The sequence below is a fragment of the Canis lupus genome, chromosome 22 (genome assembly GCF_011100685.1).
Source record: "Canis lupus familiaris isolate Mischka breed German Shepherd chromosome 22, alternate assembly UU_Cfam_GSD_1.0, whole genome shotgun sequence".
NCBI classification, from domain to species: Eukaryota; Metazoa; Chordata; class Mammalia; order Carnivora; family Canidae; genus Canis; species Canis lupus.
Window position 1 is genome coordinate 4042985 of NC_049243.1, and position 24387 is coordinate 4067371.

Sequence of the window (24387 nt, forward strand, 5' to 3'; positions counted from 1 at the left end):
GGGCTTTGTTATCTAATGTAACATGTGTTATTTAACAATCCTTTAACATTGAGGGGCTTATCATGCATTTGTTGTAAAGAACCCTTCCCGTAGAGCCCTAGATCAAAGCGAAAACAGAAGGAACGTGGAAACATTAGCATGACCTGAAGACACATGTCTGTGTATGGACTGGTTTGTGGGGGGTGAGGTTAAGGATATTATCATTCCAGCCCCTCTCCTTACTATATGGTCTCACAGTGGACCTCCTGAGCTTTGAGGAACCATTTGAGTGAGAATGAACAACACAAATCTACCACTAATAAAGCACTTACTTAACAAAACTGGCTTAGTTGTGCTTCTTTCATCACATGGTTTTATAAAAGCAGTAATTTGAGGGGCAGATATTATTACTTCACATTTTCAGGTAGGTGCAGAGAATTTAGGTAACTAGTCCATCTTACACAGTTTATATAGTGGAGTTAAAGTCAAACCCAAGTTTTGAATTCTAAGTCCACATTATTTCATAGGAACTAGAATTGTCCTCATTGTAAGAAAAAAAAAAAAAGGATATGGGAACATGTTCCTTTAACTAGAAATCTCTTGTGAATAAATCTAATTTCCCACCAAATTTTCCTCAGAAGAGTTCTATAGTTAAACAACATGTTTCTAGATATTTGCTTATCATGTAAACTTTTCCCCCAAATTACCAAAAATAAAAAAAAAAATCAAATAGAATGTTGTACTTAACTGAATGACGGGGACGTGCTGCATTCCTGTCCCCCTGCCAACTGGCATGTGAAAGTCACAAGAAGTCCTAGTCAGGATTGTAGACCTTCTGGAATCTTAGGTATTCAGCTGAAGAGGAACCTGAACATTTCTTTCTATAAAGGCCCAAAAGCAAGTGAGATTGCCAAGTTCGGGACCTGCAAGCATTAAGATAGGCTACTCAACACTCAGAATTGCAAGAGCTCCTTTCAGGCAGGCATTCTTTCCAAAAGCTATGCTGAAGCCATTAGTGACATATGAGAACACCAGACCTTCTGCAATCTTACGTGGCTAAAATGAGACCACGGCATTACTTTCAGCGAGAGAATGCTCGCAGGAGCTCACATCAATTGCCTACTGTCCAGCAAGTTTCCTGGGAATAGCTCACAGGACTCTCGAGCAAACAGTGGGAAATCCATCATGATGTGGTGAACCATTCTCATGACTCAATAACTTTTTTATCCTTTTCCTCAAGCCAAATAGTTCAAAAGATTGCTTGCTATTATTCTTAGCTGCTGGAACATAGCTTCCTGTTCTGTGTTTTCATCACAGGTGGTGATTGCCAAAAGGAAAAGTTGTTCGAGAAAATAACTTATCGCAAGCTAATGCATGACTCAAGTGTGGAGTTATCTGAAGTTAAATTCTGGAAACAGAAAGTCTTCCCTTGGGAAAGGCTCAGGTGTGCAGAGCTATAACCCAATGTTACTTGAATGCCTACTGTCTGCCAGGCACTTTATAAATGCCATGTAACATCACAACCACTATGGCAGAGACTTTTTATCTTCACTCTACATGTGAGAAAGATAAGCTCAAACTTTTAAGAAATTGCTAAGATCACACAGCCAACGAGTAGTAGAAATGTTTGGTTTTCTTAAATCCATACATTTTTGTGGAGGTATACGTTCAAATCGTAATGCGCGTAAACCACACTAATCCTAAACTTGCAGTTAATGAGTTGTAACTTGTGTTTATGCCCATGGAACCACCAGCTAGCTCAGGGCATAGAAAGTTGTCACACTGCAGGAAGTTCCTTCTCGCCTTTTCCCATTCAATATGCAACCCAGAAGTGACCTCTATGCTGAACTTCTCTGAACATGGATTAATTAGGCTTGTCTTTAAACTTCATACAAATGTAGCATGAAACTAGCCATCCTAGTTTGCCTGGAACTAAGGAGTTTCTCAAATGCGGAGTTTTCAGTGCTAAATCCAGGACAGCTGGGTCATCCTTTAAATTAAATCACGTGATATGTATTCATTTCTGTTTCGTTTTGTGCAACAGAATGCCCGCGAGATGCATCCAGGCTGTTACATGTAGCAAGGTTTTTTGTTCTTTTTAGTGTTGTGTAGTATTCCATTTTATTACTACGCCATAACACATTAACCCATTATCCTGTGGATGGACATTTCTTTCTAGTTTGTGGCTTTCATAACGAAAGCCAACAACAATGTCATACGAGTCTTTTTTGTGGATATAATGACTAAATTCTCCTGTTAGAAGAAATGCTAGCTTGTAGCATAGATATGCTTTAATGGATGCTGTCAAAATTTTCTCAAATAGTTGTACCAGTTTTACTCTCTTAGCAATTTTCAAAAATTTTAGTTGTTCCACACCCTCACCAACATTTGGTAGGTCAATTTTTAGTCATTCTTGCCAAGTGATAGTCTACTATTGCAAATATTCATGCCCGTGTGCCATCTCCTTCCACACTGACTTTGGTCTTGGCCATGTGATTCACTACAGCCAATGGGGTATGAGCAAGTATGACATAAACTAAAGTTTGATAAACACTTGTACACTGGGGTTTGTTCTTTTGGGATGCTCACTCTGACAGACCTGATCCACCATATAAAGATGTCTGGCTATGCTGCTAGGGAGACTACATGGAGAGGTAGAAGGGAGGTGGAAACATTAGCATGGACTGCTCGGCCGGGCCCTAGCTGTTCCAGCTGTCTCCACAGGAGGGCCAGACCTGTGAGTAAAGAAGCCACATTGGAAGTTCCAATTCTAGTAAAGGCAACATGGAATAGAATTACCCAGATGAAGAATTGAGAAAAATATTATTGTTATTGTTCAGGTCACTAAATTTTGGGGTTGTTTAATTCATAACTATAGATGATTCTAATAGGTAAGTATATACTAATATCTCTATTTGGATTGGATTATTTCCCTGAGGAATGATTATACTGAGAATCATTTCATTTTTTCCTGCTTTTTTTGTGTATATATATATTTTTTTACTGGAGTTTGATTTGCCAACGTATAGCATAACACCCAGTGCTCATCCTATCAAGTGCCCCCCTCAGTGCCCGTCACCCAGTCACCCTGGCCCCCACCCACCTCCCCCTTCTACCACCCCTTGTTCGTTTCCAAGAGTTAGGAGTCTCTCATGTTCCATCACCCTTACTGATATTTCCCACTGATTTTCTCTCCTTTCCCCTTTATTCCCTTTCACTATTTTTTATATTTACCAAATGAATGAGACCATATAATGTTTGTCTTTCTCCGACTGAATTACTTCACTCAGCATAATACCCTCCAGTTCCATCACGTTGAAGCAAATGATGGGTATTTCTCATTTCTAATGGCTGAGGAATATTACATTGTATACATAGACCACAGCTTCTTTATCCATCATCTGTCGATGGACACCGAGGCTCCTTCCACAGTGTGGCTATTGTGGACATTGCTGCTATAAACATTGGGGTGCGGGTGTCCTGCCGTTTCACTGCAGTATCTTTGGGGTAAATCCCCAGCAGTGCAATTGCTGTGTCATAGGGTAGCTCTATTTTTAACTCTTTGGGGAACCTCCCACACAGTTTTCCAGAGTGGCTGCACCAGGTCACATTCCCACCAGCAACAGTGCAAGAGGGTTCCCCTTTCTCCACATCCTCTCTAAATGTGTTGTTTCCTGTCTTGTTAATTTTCACCATACTAAGAATCATTTCAGATATTTATTGTTACTTGAATAATAATGAAATCTTATTTTATCCCATTTTATCTCTTAACTTTCTCATTAAATGTTTTTTTTCCTTTTTTGGTTATGATTATACTATAAATCCATTACTTTAATCTACCACAATTTGCTTTAACTCTCCCTAAACATTCCAAATACCTTAAACAGTTTAACTCCATGTAGTCCTCCAACGCTTTGTGCTATGGCTTCCATTTTAACCCGTTATAAGCTCCATGGAATACAGTAGTTATATTTGCTTCAAATAGCCAGTATTCTTTTATATTTTCCTACATATTTACTCTTTGTAGTGCTCTGCAGTTCTTCCTCCAGTTTTATGCTTCCACCTAGTCTTATTATCCTCAGACTAAAGGATTCAAATTCTTTATAGAGTAGGTCTAGGAGCACTGAGTTCCCTGAGATTCTGTTTGAAAAACTTCTTAAACTTCACCTTAAATTTTTACAATGAGCTGTCTTTTATTTATTTTTCAGGAGGGAATTATATTCACTGTCAATTTTTCTTACTCCATAGAAAATACTTTTTACATTATTTTTTAGTGTTTAAAAATATCAAAATCTATGTACAGTAAAATTCCATTTTATGGTGGATAGTTCTATGGTTTGTGACTCAACTGCATAGAATTTGGTAGCCATAATACAATCATGATACAGAACAGTTTCATTACTACCTAAAATTCTTTCATTCTGCCCTAATCTCTAATCACCACTGATGTGTTCTCAATCCCTGGTTTAGCCTTTTTAAGAGTGCCATATAATTGAAGGATACAGTATATAACCTTTTTTAACCTTTACATTTTTTCTAATTTTATTGAGAAATAATTGACATACATCACTTTATAAGTTTAACAATGATTAGATTTGTACATGTTGTGAAATCATTGCAACAGATTCAGCTAACATCTATAATCTTATATAGATACAATAAAAAGAAAACAATTTTTCCTTGTGATGAGAACTCTGAGAAAATCTACTCTCTTAACAACTTTCCTAAAAATCATACAGCAGTGATAACTATAGCTATCATGTTGTATACTATAGTGCTAGTACTTACTCACCTTATGACGGAAAATTTGTACCTTTTGATCATCACCTCCCTCAAATTCCCCCTCATTCACCCTTCATGTCTGGTAAGCACATGTCTGATTTCTTTTTCTGAGTTCTTTGTTTGTTTTGTTTTGTTTTGGGGTCTCTGTTTTTAGATTCCACATATAAATGAGATCATACAATATTTCTCTGACTTATTTCATTTATCACAGTGCTGTATACATATGGCATCACAACTTTTTTTATCCATTCACCAATTGATGGACTCAGGTTGTTTCCATGTTTTGGCTTTATAAATAATGCCATTATGAAAATGCGGGCTTAGACAATTATATGGCCACAATTATACAGCCAATCTTCAACAAAGAGGCAAGAATGTACAATGGAAAAAAGAAAGTCTCTTCAACAAACGGTGTTAGGAAAACTGGACAGCTACATGCAAAAGAATAAAACTGGACTACTTTCTTATACCATACACAAAAATAACCATAAAATGGATTAAAACCTAAATGTGAGACCCTGAAGACATAAAAATCCTAGAGGAGAAAATAGGCAATAATTTCTCTGACATTGGCTATTTATTATAACATTTTTCTAGGTAGGAAACAAAAGGAAAGGAAACAAAAACAAAAATAAACTATTGAGACTACATCAAAATAAAAAGGCTCTGCACAGGAAAGGAAACAACCAACAAAACTAAAAGACAACTTACTGATGAGAGAAGATAATTGTAAAATGACAAAGCCAATAACGGGTTAGTATTCAAAATATATAAGGAACTTATAAAACTCAATACCCAAAAACCAAATAATCCAATTAAAAATGGGCAGGAGACATGAACAGACATTTCTCCAAAGAAGACATTCATATGGCCAATAAACACATAAAAATGCTCATTACCATGCGTAATCAGGGAAATGCAAATCAAAACCACAATGAGGTATGATCTCACACCTGTCAAAATGGCTAAAATCAGTAACACAAGAAACAACAGGTGCTGATGAGGATATGGAGAAAGGGAAACCCTCTTGCACTGTCGGTGGGGGTGGGAATGCAAACTGGTGAAGCCACTGTGGAAATCAGGATGGAGATTCTTCAAAAAGTTAAAAATAGAACTACTCTAAGATCCAGTAATAGTACTAGTGAGTATATACTCAAAGAATACAAAAATACTAATTCAAAGGGATACACGCACCCCTATGTTTATAGAAGCATTATTTACAATTGTCAAATTATGGAAGCAACACAAGTGTCCATTGATTGATAAGTGGATAAAGATGCAGTATGTCACATCTTCATGTCCACAAAAAAGAATGAAATCTTACCATTTGCAAGTTAATAGATGCACCTGGAATAATATGCTAAGTAAAATAAGTCAAAGAAAGATAAATACCATATGATTTCACATATATGTGGAATTTAAGAAACAAAACAAATAGGCAAAAAGGAAAAGAGAGAAACAAACAAGAAACAATACTTTTTTTTAATTTATTTTTTATTGGTGTTCAATTTACTAACATACAGAATAACCCCCAGTGCCCGTCACCCATTCACTCCCACCCCCCGCCCTCCTCCCCTTCTACCGCCCCTAGTTCATTTCCCAGAGTTAGCAGTCTTTACGTTCTGTCTCCCTTTCTGATATTTCCCACACATTTCTTCCCCCTTCCCTTATATTCCCTTTCACTATTATTTATATTCCCCAAATGAATGAGAACATATAATGTTTGTCATTCTCTGACTGACTTACTTCACTCAGCATAATACCCTCCAGTTCCATCCATGTTGAAGCAAATGGTGGGTATTTGTCATTTCTAATAGCTGAGTAATATTCCATTGTATACATAAACCACATCTTCTTTATCCATTCATCTTTCGTTGGACACCGAGGCTCCTTCCACAGTTTGGCTATCGTGGCCATTGCTGCTATAAACATCGGGGTGCAGGTGTCCCGGCGTTTCATTGCATCTGTATCTTTGGGGTAAATCCCCAGCAGTGCAATTGCTGGGTCGTAGGGCAGGTCTATTTTTAACTGTTTGAGGAACCTCCACACAGTTTTCCAGAGTGGCTGCACCAGTTCACATTCCCACCTCTTAACTATAGAGAACTAATGGTTACCAGAGGGGAGGGGTGGGGGAATGGGTTCAAAAGGTGATGGGGATTAAAGAGTGTACTTGTCAAGATGAACACTGGGTGATGTACAGAATTGTGGAATCACTATATATCTGAAACTAATGTGACACCATATTAACTGGAATTTTAAAAGAAGAAAAAATATACACATGTATTTTGACTCTAAAAAAATAAAATAAGGGGATCCCTGGGTGGCTCAGCGGTTTAGCACCTGCTTTTGGCCCAGGGCCTGATCCTGGAGTCCCGGGATTGAATCCCGCATCAGGCTCCTTGTGTGGAGCCTGCTTCTCCCTCTGCCTGGGTCTCTGCCTCTCTCTCTGTGTGTGTCTGTCATGAATAAATAAACAAAATCTTTAAAAAAAAAATCAAATAAAATAAAAATAAAATAATAAAAAAATAAAATAAATCTTGGGAAATCAAATTACGCTTTTCCTAAGCTTACTGTTTTTTCATTTTTCATTATTTTAATTTCTTAACTTATTATTTATTATTATTTTGCACTGTTCATTATTTTACCTTAAAACTTTGTTTTAAAATTCTTAGCCTTTGTCTGTTTGTAAACAGCTTAGCACACTTTCTAAAGCATGTACACTTTATAAATGATGATAATTTTTATAAAGGGTAAATAGAATCAACTATTCTTTTCCCTCTCCCACATTTCCAAGCCATGTAGTTAAGTGTGTATCATATTACTCATTCTGTCCCATAGGCTATGAACAGAAATGATGCATTTACTTCCAAGTTAAGACAATTAGAGCAAATATTCCCCCTTCATCCTCTTCTTCCCCTCTGTAGTGACCTCAGAGGCTCCATTTAACAGAGCTACAAGATGGCATGGCCTCCATTAACTTTGGTCTCCAAAGGGCCATGTGCAGCAGATCCTCTGCCCACCAACCAGCAACAAGTAATGAGTGAGAAATAAACTTTTGTTGTGACACACCACTGAGATTTCAAAGTTGGTTAATCATAGCTCAACCTATCCTTAAACAGAAGATCCTTATAAAAGGATCTTTTATAAATTTAATGCAATTGGGATCAATCTGTAAATAGCATAAACGTATATAAATAAAAACTAATCTTTTCTTTCAGTGACTATTCTTATTTTGCCCTGGAATTCTATTCTAATGTCCTGGAAAACAATGTAAAGGGACTAAATTAAGAAGTTTTTTTTGTTTTGTTTTGTTTTTGTTTTTGTTTTCTTTCTTTCTTTCTTTTTTTTTTTTTTTTTTTTTTTTAATTAAGAAGTCTTAAGCTTAGCCCACCCTTTTCAGGTTAGCTCAGTCTCACGTGATAACTCGATTCAAAGTTCAAATTCCCAATCATAGCCATTCCTCCTCTCTCAGTAGAGTTTACATCTCTCCTTTCCCTCCTGAGCTCTATGAACGGGTTCAGGATGAACCTTACTTACCCTCATGCGTTTACAAAGAATAACCTCGAAGGCAGGGCTTTCCTCCCTGCTCTCCAAGTCCCCATGGTGGTGTGGTGGGTTGGCTCTGGTCAATGTGCCGGCATCCATCAGGATGTTCCTACTCCAGCTTGGAACTCTGGGCAATCTATTGGCTCCTGATGCTGAAGTTGGCAGTGACTGGAGCTCTGCCTCCATTATGAAGTCCCTGTGCTCAGAGCCTGGCAAACATTTTTTGTTAAAGGACAGAGAGGGAATATTTTAGGCTTTGCAGGCCACATACCGTTTCTGTTGTTTATTTTTCTTCTTTTTTTTAACTTCTTGTGGTGGTTGTAGTAGTGATGGTGGTTGGTATCCTTCTTGCCGCTTCTCTTTTCTTTGCCTTCTCTTCCTTCCTCTTCATTTTTATTCTCTTCTTTTTGAAATTATAAACACCATCCTTAGTTCAGGGCCATAAAACTGAAGATTGCCAGGATTTGACTCATTGGCTACAATTTGCCAACCTCTAACCTACAACCTTTTCATTCTGACCTTGGTCCTCTTCTAGTTCCCTATGCCAATTTTAACAACTCCTGGGATCCTGGCATGCCCTATGATGTCTGTGGAAGGTTGTGGACTATTTTGAGTCCATATGCTGAGAAAACTTCCTTTTCCCAGAGTGGGTTTTTTTTTTTTTTTTTTTTAAGTTTCTTCTGTACCATGCTGATCCCAGAAACAGAGCAAGGGTTGGCTGGCATGCTCTTTCATTCCCTCTCAACCTGCTGGGACTCTACTGGAGTGTGATGGCCTAAGGCTCAAGAAATACGGGGTGCAGGTCTGTTTTCAGGGACCCAGTCAGCAGCCTTCCCATCCTGTGAAACTTCTTTAAATTATTCTTCGTTTCCCCTCAGCAAATAGCTTTCTACCTTTTTCTGTTTGGTGGATCACATCCTCTGATCTTCTAAACTGTGGCTTATGAAGGAAAACTCTTTCACCGTGCTGCAGTAGTCTTGAATTTTACTATATAAAAGGGATATTTTGTAACTTAGAAAATGCCTCTTTCTCAGCTAAAGCAGACCAGTTTTTAATATATATTCCAACACATTCCTGAAATAAACATCATAAACTCCCACATTTCATAATTAAGTACTTCGTAATTTATCTGCTACTCCTACAAGTCTTTTTAAACAGAGGTACGTATGCATGTATTTCAAGCTACGAGACATCTAAACTGCTCAGCCATGGAGCATGAATTTTCCATACTTTGCAGAAAGCACTTAGCTTCAAGGGTAATGTAAAGCAAAGTATTCAAAACTTGTATATTATAATCATCTGTTTAAATATTTTAAGTGATCATTTATTCATAAGGCCTCATTTTTTCCTTCCCAAGATACTTGGCATCATGCAGCAGCAATTAAAAGACACTCATAATCATAATCACAGCAATTATTATGTTTTCTGGCAGCTCTGTGCCACCCTTCCGTAGCAAGCCTCCAGAGATCTAGTCCTGCCTCTGGAATAGAGAACTGTCCTTACCAGAGGTTTCAGCCTCTGCTTCTGCCTGGGTCGCCCGTAAGAACGTCAGCAGTGACTCAGCAGCACCCTGCGAGCCGCTGTCAGTGACTCAGTGTCACATAGCAAAAGAGAAGGCTGCTACAATACTTGGCCTTTCTCTTCCTCTTGTGCGAGTTCTTTCTGTGATAGCTGTAGGGTGAAATACAGCAGATTTAAAATTCCAAAAACATTCTGCTTTAGATGCCCTGCAATATGGTTCAGGCTTTGATTACAGAAAGGAGTGGAATGTATAAGATGGTTTTGTGACTTTAGAAAGACATAATTTTTAAAAAGATTAGTTTCATCCAGCAAGGCCCAAACTGCTTACCTATGCTTGTGTTCCATCTCCCACCCCCGACCCCCTCCTCCTCCTGTATGGGTGTTTAGGAGGGGGAAGGAGCGTCTAGTCCAGTATCACACATCATATGCCTCCTTCTTCCAGGGATCCCTGGAGAATATGAAATGGGGTACCACTGGTCCAGGCTGTTGAAGAACTGACCTGGCCTGGATTTCAGCATTAGAACTACCACTTCTGAGAAACTTCCTCCTACCAGTGTTCAAGTGTTCGCATCTATGCCCATAAATATCCAGTTATCTGCTCGTCACCCTTACTATATGTGAACTCCTTAAAGGCAGAAATTATGTCAAGCATTGAAAGACTGGTTGTAGAAAGGAGAGCTTGGGAGAGTGGAGGAATGAATGAATGAATATATGAAATTAGCTTGGTAAGATTATTTGTAGTTTTCAGAGGCTCATTTATCACTTTTTCTGAGAGGAGAGTATGGTACTCCCCATTCAGTAAATTTACTCAGATTAGTGCATCAAATCCAATCAAATGCCTGGGTTATTATGACTGAAACAATGCTGGGATCATCACCAGGAAGGGTAAATACTAATGAGATCTTTCATATGATTGCTTTCAGCTGACTGTTGAAAGGGATTAAACCACCAGAGATAATGGCTCATGCTACACATATGTTCTTTCTAAGAGGTGAAGACAAATAATAAGGATTTTGTTCCTAGTACAACTTTTTTATTGGTAGGTGAGCCCCCTCCATACAGTCTGTGGTATAAGATCACTGGATGTCCACAGCTAAATTTAATGTATTACCTTTTCTTTCCAGTCAACTAAGTGAGTTTCGGAGCATGTATCAAAGCATTGTGTGAAGTGCCAGAGGTGAAGGGGAAGGAATACAAAAGCAAAAAACTGGCATATAAAAAGGTGGTATGAAGTCATAATTAGTGCAAAGACCTGGAGCCAGGTGGCCTGGGCTTGAACTCTGTCACTCTTACTCTCTAATTCTGTGACCTTGGACAGGTTATGTAGCATCACTGATCCTCAATTGCCTCACCCATGAAATTAGTACCCATTTCTTAGTGTTACTGAGAAGAAAAATGACATGGGAAAAACACTTGGTTCAGTATATGACACAGAAAGTTCTCCAAAGTGGTAGTGATTGTTGTTTTGTTATTATTGCTGTTTTTATTATTATTATTATTATTATTATTGTTATTGTTATTGTTATTGTTATTGTTATTATAAGATTTTATTTATTTATGTGAGAGAGAGAATGAATGGTGGGGAGGCTCAGAGGGAGAAGCAGACTCCCTACCAAGCGGGAAGCTGACATGGGGCTCTTTCCCAGGATCTGAGATCATGACCTGAGCTAAAGGCAGATGCTTAACCACTTAACTGATTGAGCCACCCAGGAGCTCCTATTTTCATTATTATTAAGATAGAGTCCTTGACATGTAGGAGACATGGTTTGGCTGAGAATGATAAGTACTGTGTATTGATTTACTGACTTTCACAAAATAGTCCACAACAAATTGTAATATAGTCTACCAAATACAGAGTGACCTTAAATATTCATAATAACGTATGGATTTAAAGAAGTTTTGATCATTCGCAATGTTCTCTTTATGTTTATTAAATCATACTGTTGCATTATGTGGGTAGCCATTGGATATTTCTTTAACAGGCTACATGTAAATTTAATAACAATGATAATAAATTCTTATTAGAGTTTCTCATAGAATTAATTAATCCTCTGTTAACACGCTTACTGAGGTCAAAAACAGTTTCTTGCACAGATGTAATTATAAATCCTCAGACCTATAAGAACAGATTCAATCTCAAAACAGTTCCATTAGGCCTGCAAGAACCCTACAAAAGTGATGTAATCCCAAGGACTACACAGTGGTTCAGTTCTAATGGAGATGATTGAGGATTTTCTTGCCAAATGAAGTAGTGCTCCAAAGAATGAAGCCTACTCACAATATATTGAAGTCTTCTAAATGCCAATCATCAAGCTAAGAGGTGAAGATGAATTACATGTAGAGCCTTTCTCAATAGCTAAAGCCTTCACACCATAGTGAGCCTGGAATAAAAGAAACCAGAGCAAGTAGGTTTCATCTAATCAGGCCCTTTGTCTTTGAGAGGCCTGAAAGCCTACAGTAATGAGTTGTCAAGAGAAGATGGTTGCAGCACTTAAGTTCCTTTAACATTTATGGGGGAAGAAAGTAAGCCAGACTATTACATCTCAAAGATCTGCTTCTCAATTTCATGTTATTAAAACCTCGCTAGAGCATATATAAAAGATGTGCAAGAGAGTAAGCAAAGCCCCAGGACAAACATGATATCTTTCTAGACCATCCATTTTTCCAGAAGCTTAGTGGGAAAGCATTATCTTTATATTTAATCAGACACAGATATCTCATGAATTCTTATAATAAATCAGGAAATCTAAAAATATATGTGCCTCTCTGGGGCTGCACCTTAGATCCTAGGAATATCGTGTTTACTTTCCTCTCCTGAAACTTTGATGGGAAGTTTGAATATCCAGTATGATAAAATATCCGCACTAGCCAGACACAAACAAAAGTTCCATGATTTTATGTTCTGATTTTGTATTCATTTATTTTATCTCACCAATACTTAGGCATACAGAAAAGTAAACTCTAGCTATAATAAATATGGGATTCACTTTGCCCCCTTCTCCAACCCAGGTTCCATACACAGGTTCCCTTTATAGCAAAAAGGATTTTGTCCTTCGGTTTTGCTTTCCCTTGAGGATGTAGAGCTTCACAAAAATCACATACAACAGCTGGTGATACTCCTAAGATCCCTACAAGGCAATTGCAGATGGTGATGATAACCACCCACACACTGTCAGTCTGCTCAGACACTAATCTCAAGGGAAAAAATCTGTATCAGTGAAATGAGGACATTTTCATGCCAGCAAAGAGCAGCTGTTAAAAGGTACTGTGATGATCCCACCCATTCACCCAGGCTCTGAATTGAGTACTGTAGTCAGACAGGCCCCGGGATTAATTGCTAGACCACAGAAGCCACTCTGACTTTTCCAAAAGCGATTAATGACTTTGCAAGTCAGAGAGCTATAGTGGTCTGGGTGTTCGGGTTTCAGGTAGAGGATACTGTATGGATCATGAACTTATAGAAGAGCCAGATAGTCATCCTTATATCTCTGTACTTCTGTGGTTCCTGGCATAGGGGTCAGGGGACTGCAAATAAATGTCTGAGAAGTAAATAACTAACTAAATAAATAGATTTTAGAAGGTTTTTAGGTCAAGGGACATTAAGGCCAGGAAAAACTTAATATGATTAGTTTGTCACACTATCTTGGTTAGAATTCCATCTCCACTAATTAACTGTCGAATCTTGGGTGAGTTATTTAACTTTTCCAAGCTTCCAATTCCTCATGCATAAAATAATATACACATAGGGTCATTATAAGAACTAAATTATATAAAATAGCAAAGGCACAATGATTAACTGAATGATTGTCACAAGTAGACCCTGAATAATTTAACCTTCCTTAACAGGTAGCCAGAAAAGTTCAGAGCTTCTTCTGACACTTTCTGTTACAGAGCTCTGAGTGGAAAGTGAGGTATAAAAATAGAACTTTTATCTGGAAAATGACGAGAAATGAACTTAATTGAAAAAGAGTACTGCTTGGAGCCAGAGATGTTCATTCATTCATTTTGCTTGATTTTGCTGTTTAGTGGCTTTGTGATGTTGAGTGGTCATTTAAACTCTGATAGTCCAAAAAATAAATTAATTAATTAAAAATAAATTAAAAATAAATTTAAAAAATAAACTCCGATAGTCCCAGTTATACCAGCCACAAAATAGAACTTTTTAAAATTTATAAATTAATTAAAATTCATACATTTTAATATTTTTTGCTCATCCCATAATACAGGTCTATTTTGAGGTTTTGTGTAAGATATAATGATTTATAAATAGTGACATACTATATAGATATGAGGCACTATTATGAATCAATTTTTTGAGTTGGTAAGTATAGAATACTGGACTATAAATATACCTGAATAGCAGGCAAAGGGGCTCATAGTAAGATTTCTCTTACTATGGGAAAGAGAAAAATCATGCTTTCAAGGCCAAGTTATAGGTCAGATTTCCTGACTTTAGATCTAATAGGCTCACAGGTCTCAGCTTGCATGTGTGGAAAACTAAATTGAGAAGAACTAAGAAGATGTTGTTGGGTCCAATTTTAAAAAGTACCAGTGTAGTTCAATGCTGGCTGCTAAGGATCCAGGAGGTAGGTGTGTCAACATGTGTGCTGTGAATTTTCTATCTTAACATAATATGTCCTTTATGCCCAAAATATTGCGGACAACCCACTTCTTGAAACTCTCTGTTCTGTAAACTCTAACTTGTTTTGTTTGCGAGTGGCTTTGAATGTTCTTTCTCTGCTTCTAACATATCTTGCTTCCTCCCACCATTTTTGTTTTCATCCGTTTCTAACTAAACTCATTTCCTCAGGGACCTCTTTCATTCCTATGGGAATTCTCACGTGAAATCCAAAATTTAGATTTATTGCCCTAATATCTATACATATCTTTTATGCCATCATGACCTCAACCTAATATGGCTAAAAATTTATACATCATCATTCTCCTATCCCTCTTATCCTCCTTAATTCCTCATTCTTAATGTTCCATTTATCTTAGGATGTGCAATGCTTTATATGCAGAGCTATAAAATTTAAATTCATTCTATTATACTGAGGGAAATAGTCTCTCAGTCAATTCAGAGATTTTCCTGTTTCCCTGGGGTTTCACAGAGCTATGGTATCTTGAAAAGTGGACACCATGTCTTTGCTATTATAGGTTCATGCTGGCATCTTCTGAGACTTCCAGAACCCCAATCTCTGGGCCTTCAGTAATCAGTCTATATGCTTAGCTTCTGAGCAAGCCCTCATTTCATTGGCTGGGACACCTTGGGATATTGTGGTTGTTATGGATAGCAACTCCTTAAATGAGGAGTAAATGCTAACGGGAAAAAGTCAATACAAGCGGAAATATATTAATTCATATTATAAAAAAATAAAAATGTTTTCTGCTTTCATTTCCAAACACAATGGAGTAATGAGGACTGATTTACCCTCCTACCCCAAACATACAATGGCCAAAAATATTTTTTAAACTTTTCATATTAGACACCAGGCAGTAAAGGAGACTGAAAAATAAGATTTCCTGGGAGACAGAAAACAAATATGGTGAGCACTATAACAACTCCGGATTAATTCCTGGAGAGAATTTTCAGGAGGCAGAATCATGCATAGTTTGGTGGTCTCCATGAGGTAAGAAACATGGAGCTGGGCATCTTAGGAACAGACATCCAGAACTAACAGGGCAGAGTAGCAGAGGAGAGAACTCCAAAGAGAGAGCTCCACAGATCTGCAGAGAGTCCATTTCAAGTATTTGTTAGAGAATTTACATGTATGTGAGGGAACTACCTAAAGCCAGAAAAAAACAAATACTCAATGCAATTGATTAGAACTCATAGAGGACTGGCAATATTTCCTGTTCTAGCCAATCAGAATGGAAAGCTTCATTATTCAGAGGACATTGAGTATAGTATTCAAAAGGCAGTTGCCTCAGTGAGGAAAAATTAACCCCAGATGAAACAATGCTCTGATATTACTTAACAAAATCTAAAAGAAACAGCTTAAATAATTGAACTTTTTCAAGTAACTTAATCACATCCTAGAATAAAGCTCAGAACATTTATAGGAATACTAGAATATCCAGAACCCAATAGGATAAAATTATACTATCTGACATCAAATTAAAAATGTCCAGTTATGCAGAGAAGCAGGAAAATACAACCCATAATGAGGACAAAAAAAATAATATGAACAGACCCAAAAATAACACAGCTGACAGAATTTGTAGTGGAGGAAAAACACAATTATAACTTAACTGGATATGTCCAAGAAACTAGAGGAAAGATTAAACATGTTAAGTAGTAACATAAAAGATATAAAAGAAACCCAAAGAGGGGCACCTGGGTGGCACATTCAGTTAAGCATTTGATTCTTGGTTTCAGCTCAGGTCATGATCTCATGGGTCAGTGCTCAGCTGGGAGTCTGCTGGAAGATTCTCTCCCTCTGCCCCTCCTCCTCTCTGTCTCTCAAATAAATAAATTTTAAGAAAGAGAGAGACCCAAAGTGAATATCTAATGATGAAAAATGGACCAGATAAAATTAATGGCATATTAGATATTGAAGAAGAAAAGATTTGTGAACTTGAAGACCAAGCAACAGACATTATACAAAAAGCAGAGGGTAAAAATGACTCCATAAAAAAATAGAGTAGCACTGAGTTTTGGGGCAGTTTAAAACTGCCAAATATACATGTAATTATAATCACCAAAGGGTAAGTGCAGGAAAAAACTGAGAAAAGTAATTTTGAAGAAACAACGCTCAAAATTTTTCTAATTCGGTGATAACTAAAACCCACAGATCTTAGAAACTCAACATACTTTCAGCATGAAAAACATCAAGAAAGCTACACTGTGACTCATCATCAAATTGATTAAAATCATCAATAAAGGGAAAAATGTCTTAAAAGTGACCAAAGAAAAAAGACAAATTACATTCAGAGAACAAAAGGTAAGAATGATCAAATATTTATGGTTGGAAACAATGCAAGCCAGAAAAAAATAGCATTTTTAATGTACTGAAAACAAAATCAAAATCTGTATCTAGTGAAAATATCTTTCAAAAATGAAGATGAAATGAAGACTTTTTCTTATATACAAAATATGAAAGAATTTATCACCAGGAGACTTGTAGTAAAAGATATGTTTTTAAAAATCAAGTATTTCAGGAAGAAAACCATGACACCAGGTAAAATTTTGGTTTTAGAAGAAGGAATAATAACCACCACAGAGGATATTTATATGGAATATAATATAAATATCCTAATGATTGTCTTCTTTATTATTGAAAACTTTGTCAAAGATAAGTGACTACTGAATGTAAATCATAACATTTTGTTGGGCTTATGCCATATGTAGTAGGCACTAATAAGAACTTTATAATATGAAAAGACTAGGTTTTCATTTATTAAAGCACAATAATGATATTGTCTTGAATAAAAAGTAAATAAAAATTGGTTATTAGTTTCCTAGGGCTGTTATAACACGTAACACAAAGTGAGCAGCTTAAAACAGTAGCAATTTAGTGCCTTACAATTCTAGAGACTAGATGTTCAAAATCAAGGTGTAGACAGGGCCATATTCCCCCTGAGATCTGTAGAGGAATCTTTCTTGCCTCTTTGCCTCTGATGCTTTGTCAGCAATATTCGGCATTCCTTGGTTTGGAGCTGTATAACTTCATTCTCTGCTTTCATCATATGGTATTGTCCCTGTGTGTGTGTCTTCATGTGGTTTTTCTTTTTTTTTTTTTATGTGGTTTTTCTTTTTAAGAGTGTGAGCACACAAGTCAAGGGGGAGGGGCAGAGGGAAAGGGAGAAGGAAAATCTTAAATAGGCTCCATGCTCAGTGCAGAGCCCAACATGGAGCTTGATCTCATGACACTGAGATCATGACCTGAGCCAAAACAAAGAGTTGGACACTTAACCAACTGAGCCACACAGGCACCCCAGCATTTTTCTATAACGATATAGGTCAAATTGGATTAGGTGTTCACATACTGAAGTATGACCTCATTCTAACTAATTATACTTACAATGACAATATATGCTAATATGATCACATTCTGAGGTACTAGAAGTTAGGAGTTCAACATATCTTTTTCAGAGAGACAAAATTCAACCCATAACAGCTGTTACGCCTTAAATATAATTCTGTGACAGAGTTTCTAAAGATGCTTGTAAATGTACATAGGCATTTTGTGGTGTTAATAGGCAATTGCACAACGGGAGCAGAATTATTTATAGAACTGTTGGTTTTTCTTTCCAGCACCCTAGAGTAACAGGATTTAATAGCAACACTAACAATTAGTTCTTCTCTGGGTTTCAAGATCCTCTGTGAATAATTTTTGACAAATCACTCTCCAAAAAACATCAGCTTTACAAAAGCTGTATCCTACATAGAAATTCTCCACTCTGAGAGACAATAGACCATTGATGTGTCAACTTCAAAGCTAATGATAATCTAGTAATAAACTACCATCTTTAAATATTAATTTTTATTCTGGGGAAATATAAGGAGTTTCAAGATCTAGATACTTCACATATTACTTTTCAGATAAACAGGCTCCTTATTCATAATTCACATTAGTAAAGGACACAATCACCAAATGTGTGGTAAGTCATTTCACAGAATGCTGATTGGCCAACTCCCTAGTTAAGAAATATAGCACATATTTTTCAAATAGAGTTTAAATAACAACTTCTCTGATAAAGACTCCTTTTTAATTCAAACCTCACTAAGAAAGGAGACATGAAAATTACCAGCTCATGAGACAGAAAAGTAAGAATGATGAAACAAGGAAAAAAGTGAGGCTTACATTCAGAAAACTTTCATTTCATGGAAATTGAACTACTAAGAGGACATTTTAAAGAGAATGAGATAAGGGTAAAATCACAACAGTCAAGTGACAATGAATGGACAGAAAACATTTGGAATCTAATAAAACCAAGTTTGAATGCTGGCCAAAACATTACTAATTAGTGGAAAAATAAGAAAATTACACATAAAGTATTCAATAAATTTTAAAAGTTATTATAACAATTATAGTCATAATTATGCAAATAACAAATACTGATTAATCAGTAAAAATCATTTGCCTAATTATGTTACATAAATACATGTTAAATGGACAAATAATTTAAAAATACTAAGTTTTAATATAATTATTGTTATTATAGTGAAGACAGAGAAGTCTTTGGCTTGCCAAATATTAGGAGATATATCAGGTTCTGGTCCTCTGGTGACATAAGAGTTTCCTGAATGTACTTCCTCCCATGGACACACTAAATCTACAGCTATGCATAGGGCAATTGCCTCTGAAATTAATCCAGAAACTAGCTAAGTAACTACTATACATCAAGTGAATGAGAAAATATCCTTGTCAAAATGGGTAGGTCAGTCTGAGAGACAGTCTTGCCTCAAATCCACTCATGCCGCAGTGACCTATAATCAGGTAGGAACTCACAGTTCCTGGCTTTTCTCTGAGGACTGAAGGGTTTGGACCCAACATCTAGCACCCCAACTTTTAAGACTTTCAAACCTGAATGATGAGCACCCAAAAAACCTAGCTTTGAAAGCCAGTGGGACACACATTCATGAGGCCCATAAGACCACAGCAAACAAAGGAGGAGCTCTTAACAAGTTTGAAAGTACTGGCTGTAGCTACTAGCCACCAACATTTCCTAAGGCTCAGTACACAGGGAGGAGACACAAATGTCCATCTCAAAATCTTTCCTCAAAAGAGGGCTATTTGCATACTTTAAAAGCTCTGGACAAAGGTTAGGCTTCTAATTTAGCTTATGTCTAAGGGCTCACTTCAATCCTTCCTAGAGACGAGTGGGTGCCATTTCGTTCTTCCTTTAACCCATTTAACTCACTAGGTGTCCTCTTGGAAGAAGCTCATGAATTTGTCTGGTGCCCTGGCATTTGCTGGCTGCCACCTAGGAGATGTGCCCTTTGATCGACTGAATCTTGTGGTGATTAAAGCTTGCATTTGTGAGTCCTACAGAACCAAAGAAAATAAAGAACAGTTCTTAACCACACAATCGCTAAGAGCTAGGTACAGAGGAAACCGACAAAAATGACCATCTCCAGTCTTGCCCTGAAAGAGGCCTATCTGCATACTTTAAAGATACTGCCAGAGAGTTTGGCTACTAATCACCCTACATCAAGGTGATAAATGACAGTCTCTCTTTTGGACACTGATAGGTCTTGGTATACTTCAAATACTGGGGGGCCAGTAAAAACAAGAAGGTAATTAAATCAGCACAAAGGTGTAAGAGATAACAAAAAACTTAGACTGGCTGAAAGACAAGTTTCATCACCAATACAAGACCATTTATCAAGACTGCTAGAGGTGGCTGTTTTATCTAAGACATAGAAACCAATGCAGAGAGTCAAGGAAATTGAAGAAATGGGAATGTGTTCCAAATAAAAGAATAAGATAAAATTACAGAAACAGATCTTAATGAAACAGAGATAAGTGATTTACCCGAATAATTATTCAAAGGAACAAACATGCTCAATTAAGTCAGGAGAACAATGCATAATAAAAGCAAGAATTTCAACAAAGAAATGTAAAGTATTAAAAGATACCAAAAAGAAATCATGGAACTGAAGAATATGATAACTGCACTGAAAAATTCAATAGAGGGGTTCAATAACCAACTAGATCAACTGGAAGAAAGAATTAACAAACGCAAAGGCAGGGAAGTAGAATTAATCTAGTCAGAGAAGAAAAAAGACAACAGAAAGAAAAAGAGGGGCCTCTGCCTCCTGCAATCACATCATCCAAGGAAACAAAAGAAACTCTAAAGGAAGAAGTGTCCTTGCTAATATTGACAGCTCATCTCAAATCACTGGGAAAGGAGTTATAGTGAAACCAGACTTTTCTGTGGATGAGTTTTCTGCCTCTGTCCTCACTGGAAAACTGACTACTTCTTTCTTTCAATTTTCTACACAATTGTATTTGTGATTGGTTTGCTAAGTAATGACATTGCTCTGTGGGTCTTTCTTTCCCAAACAAAGGGGCAGCACCCTGCAGTGGTTTACATGGCCAATCTAGCCTTAGCAGACCTCCTTTCTGGGATCTGGTTCCCTCTGAAGATTGCCTATAACATACATGGCAACAATTGGGTTTATGAGGAAGCTCTTTGCAAAGTACTCATTGGTTTTTTCTATGGCAACATGAACTATTCCATTCTCCTTATGACTTGCCTCAGGGTGCAGAGGTATTGAGTCACCACAAACCCCGTAGTGCACTTGAGGAAGAAGGCAAAGACTGCCTTTGAAAGGCACTTAGGAAAGAAGAGGCAGAGAGCCACCAAACTCATTGTCATTTTCCTGCCATGTATTTGATCTGCTTAACTCCTTGTGACCTTCTACTTGTGGTACATTATTTCCTAATTAGGAATTGGAGCCAGAGTCACATCTATATCCAGTACATTGTAGCCCTCTGCCTCTCCACCCTCAACAGTTGCAGTGACCCCTTTGTCTGTTATCTTGTTTCACAGAACTTCAGGGATCATGCAAAGAATGCTCTCCTTTGTTGAAGTGTTCATACTGTAAGGTAGATGCAAATACCTTTCACATCAAATAAATTCTCCAGGAAATCCAGCTCTTATTCCAGTTCAATCAGTGTTAAAACCTTTTTCTGGGTAGCCTGGGTGGCTCAGCGGTTTAGCGCTGCCTTCAGCCGGGGCGTGACCCTGGAGGCCTGGGATGGAGTCCCAGGTCAGGCTCCCTGCATGGAGCCTGCTTCTCCCTCTGCCTGTGTCTCTGTCTCTCTCTCTGCATCTCTCTGTGTCTCTCATGAATAAATAAATAAAATCTTAAAAAAAAAACCACCTCTTTCTGAGCTTTTCAGCCCCTCAGTTGGTTGTTTTAAGGGGGATTTGTAGCCTGCTTAATGTTACAGGTATATTTCTGTTGTTTCCTAACCAACTGGGTCTCACTACATACCAAGTATATGCAGTACTTCTCAGGATTGCTGGAAGCTTCCCTGTTTGCATGACAAAAGTCCCCCAAAGTAACATAGACATCAGTTTTAGAATTCCTCTACTGAGATGCTCCTGGAAATGAAACAGAAGCAAAATTTTCAGAAGGCAGTGAAAACTGATAAGAACAGATACTACACTTGATCTTAGCCAAAAGGCCGAGAAGCGATTATTAGTCATAAAAGAGAATGAAATATTGCCATTTGTGAAAACATGGATGGACCTAGAGGATATTAAGTGAAATAGGTCAGATAGGGAAAAACAAATATCATTTGATTTCACTTACATGTGGAATCTCAAAAACAAAACAAACAACAAAAAATAGAAATGGACTTATACTGGTGGTTGCCAAAGGGGAAAGCTTTGGGGGTAAGCCAAATAAGTGAAAGGGATTAGAAGGTACAAACTTCTAGTTATAAAATAAAGAAGATAAAGGAATGAAAAGTACAACATAGGCAATATAGTCAATAATAAAATAATAATTTTGTATGGTGGCAGATATACTTATTGTGGTCAGCATTTCATAAGGTATATAATTGTTAAATCACTATGTCTGAAGCTAATACAATATTATATGTGAATTGTACTTCAAATAAAAAAATGATTGCAAACTTAAAAAAAAAGAAGGCAGTGAAAAAAACAGAAGATCAGTGACTTGTAAAAACTAGTGGCATGAAGACACAGTTCTTAGCTGAAATTACATTTATTTTATATCTGGGCTCAATTACAGCCATGTTAGAGCTTCGGTGTCTCAGAGATGATCAAACCAATTGGCTGACTGTACAAATGAGGAAAGTAAAGAGGTAAAGAAGCTATCCAGACTCAGGGTAGCTTCCATTGCAACTAATTGCAGCCAGTTAGGATTGGACCATGGAATTAGAATGTTCTATGAGATTCTCCTACCACCTCCTTGTGGATCTTGTTTAAAAATGCAGATTTGTCAGACTCAAGACTGAGAGAACTCAGGGTCTGAGTCAGGCAACTGTATTTTAACAAGCCTCTGCTGCATATGCTCATGCATACCAAGGTTCCAGAATCACCAGTCTGGGTGCTGCTTCCACCTGATAAGATGCCAAGGGAGAAGCAAACTATTTTGTGTCTTTTTTATGTACAGCTTGAAATGAGATCTGTTTGTAGTCTCATTAGGACTTGCAATTATTTATCAGTCCTTTGAGCTTCTATATATGTCTTATCACTACAAGGAAAATACAATGAAGATTTTAAATGCAGAAATAAAAATTTTGTGTAACTTTATACCGACTCAATCTTCAGGGAGTCTGAGTTATAGATAGTTTCAAAGTAAGAATGGCATTTACCACTTAGTACTTTTCAAAATTATACTTAGATTATTTATTGTCAGTTTCCTTCACTTGTTACAAATATGAAATTGTAATGCCTTTACTGGATTTGAACAACATCTGTTTGAAAAAGAATGCTAAGGAGATGTGATTTACAATATATTAAGGGGGTATTTACTCTAAACTGAATTTTTTTAACTGTTGTATTTCTGATTTTTTTGAAATAATTTCATTTCAATGATTGATTTGTAAATAACACATGACCCCCTCCTTTTTTGTTACAACTTATTTTTGAGTTGTGGGGTTTTTTTGAGGGAGGATGTAGAAGGAAAGCCCCAGCATCACTCCTAGAAAAAGAAATGATGTGATGCTCATAGCATATTTTGTAGATAAATAGGGCCATGCTATAATATTGCCTGATGATACTGTTATCACTTAACATTACAGATTTTTTTTTCCATTCTATCTATAGGTTGACTTCAATTTTTAATAGACACAGACTATACTTTGGGGGTATATTCTGATGTAGTCATTTCCCTAGTAATGTCTCCTGAAGTCTCTCTCTCTCTTTCTCTCTCTTTTTTGTTATTAAAATAGTGCTGCATTGGAAAAGAGAAGAAGAAAAGTAAGAAAGAAGAAAAAAAGAAAGAAAGAAAGAAAGAAAGAAAGAAAGAAAGAAAGAAAGAAAGAAAGAAAGAGCAGCGAGCGACGACTCACCGACCTACCGCAACACGAACTCACCACCCCACCGTCCACCCGACCACCCAGCCCCCCAGAGTCCGTCCCCAAAAGGCTACCCCGAGATAGATGAGAATAAAGCATCATCGATATCTTGAAAGACTATGACACATAATCAAGTGGTTCAATATTCTCATTACAGTTCTCCTAAAAGGGAAGAGAAAAAGGAGCAGAAAGCTTCCTCAAGAAAACAATGGTTAAAAATTCCCATAACTTAGGGAAATAAACAGATATCCAGATTCATGAATATTAAAGAATTCCAAATGAGAAAAATATATAGGGACTCACATCAAGATACCCTGTGATTGAACTGTCAAAAATTAAAGACAAGGAGAGAATCTTAAAAGCAGCAAGAGAAAATCAATTTATTAAGTACAAGGGAATCCCCAAAAAACTATCAGCAGATTCTTCAGCAGTAACTTTGTAAGCAAGAAGAGAGTGGCATGATATACTTAGAGTGCTAAAAGAAAATAAAACTGCCTTCCAAAGCATTTTCAGCAAAGTTGTTCTTCAGAATTAGAGACATAAACAATTTTCC

The 24387-nt window shown here is 37.0% G+C and overlaps 2 pseudogenes; one reads left to right on the forward strand and one right to left on the reverse strand.

Annotated features, from left to right (window-relative positions):
* The first annotated feature begins 16342 nt into the window (after positions 1-16342).
* LOC106557549 lies at positions 16343-21175 on the forward strand (annotated as a pseudogene).
* Positions 21176-21778: 603 nt separating this feature from the next.
* LOC119865254 lies at positions 21779-21983 on the reverse strand (annotated as a pseudogene).
* Positions 21984-24387: the final 2404 nt, after the last annotated feature.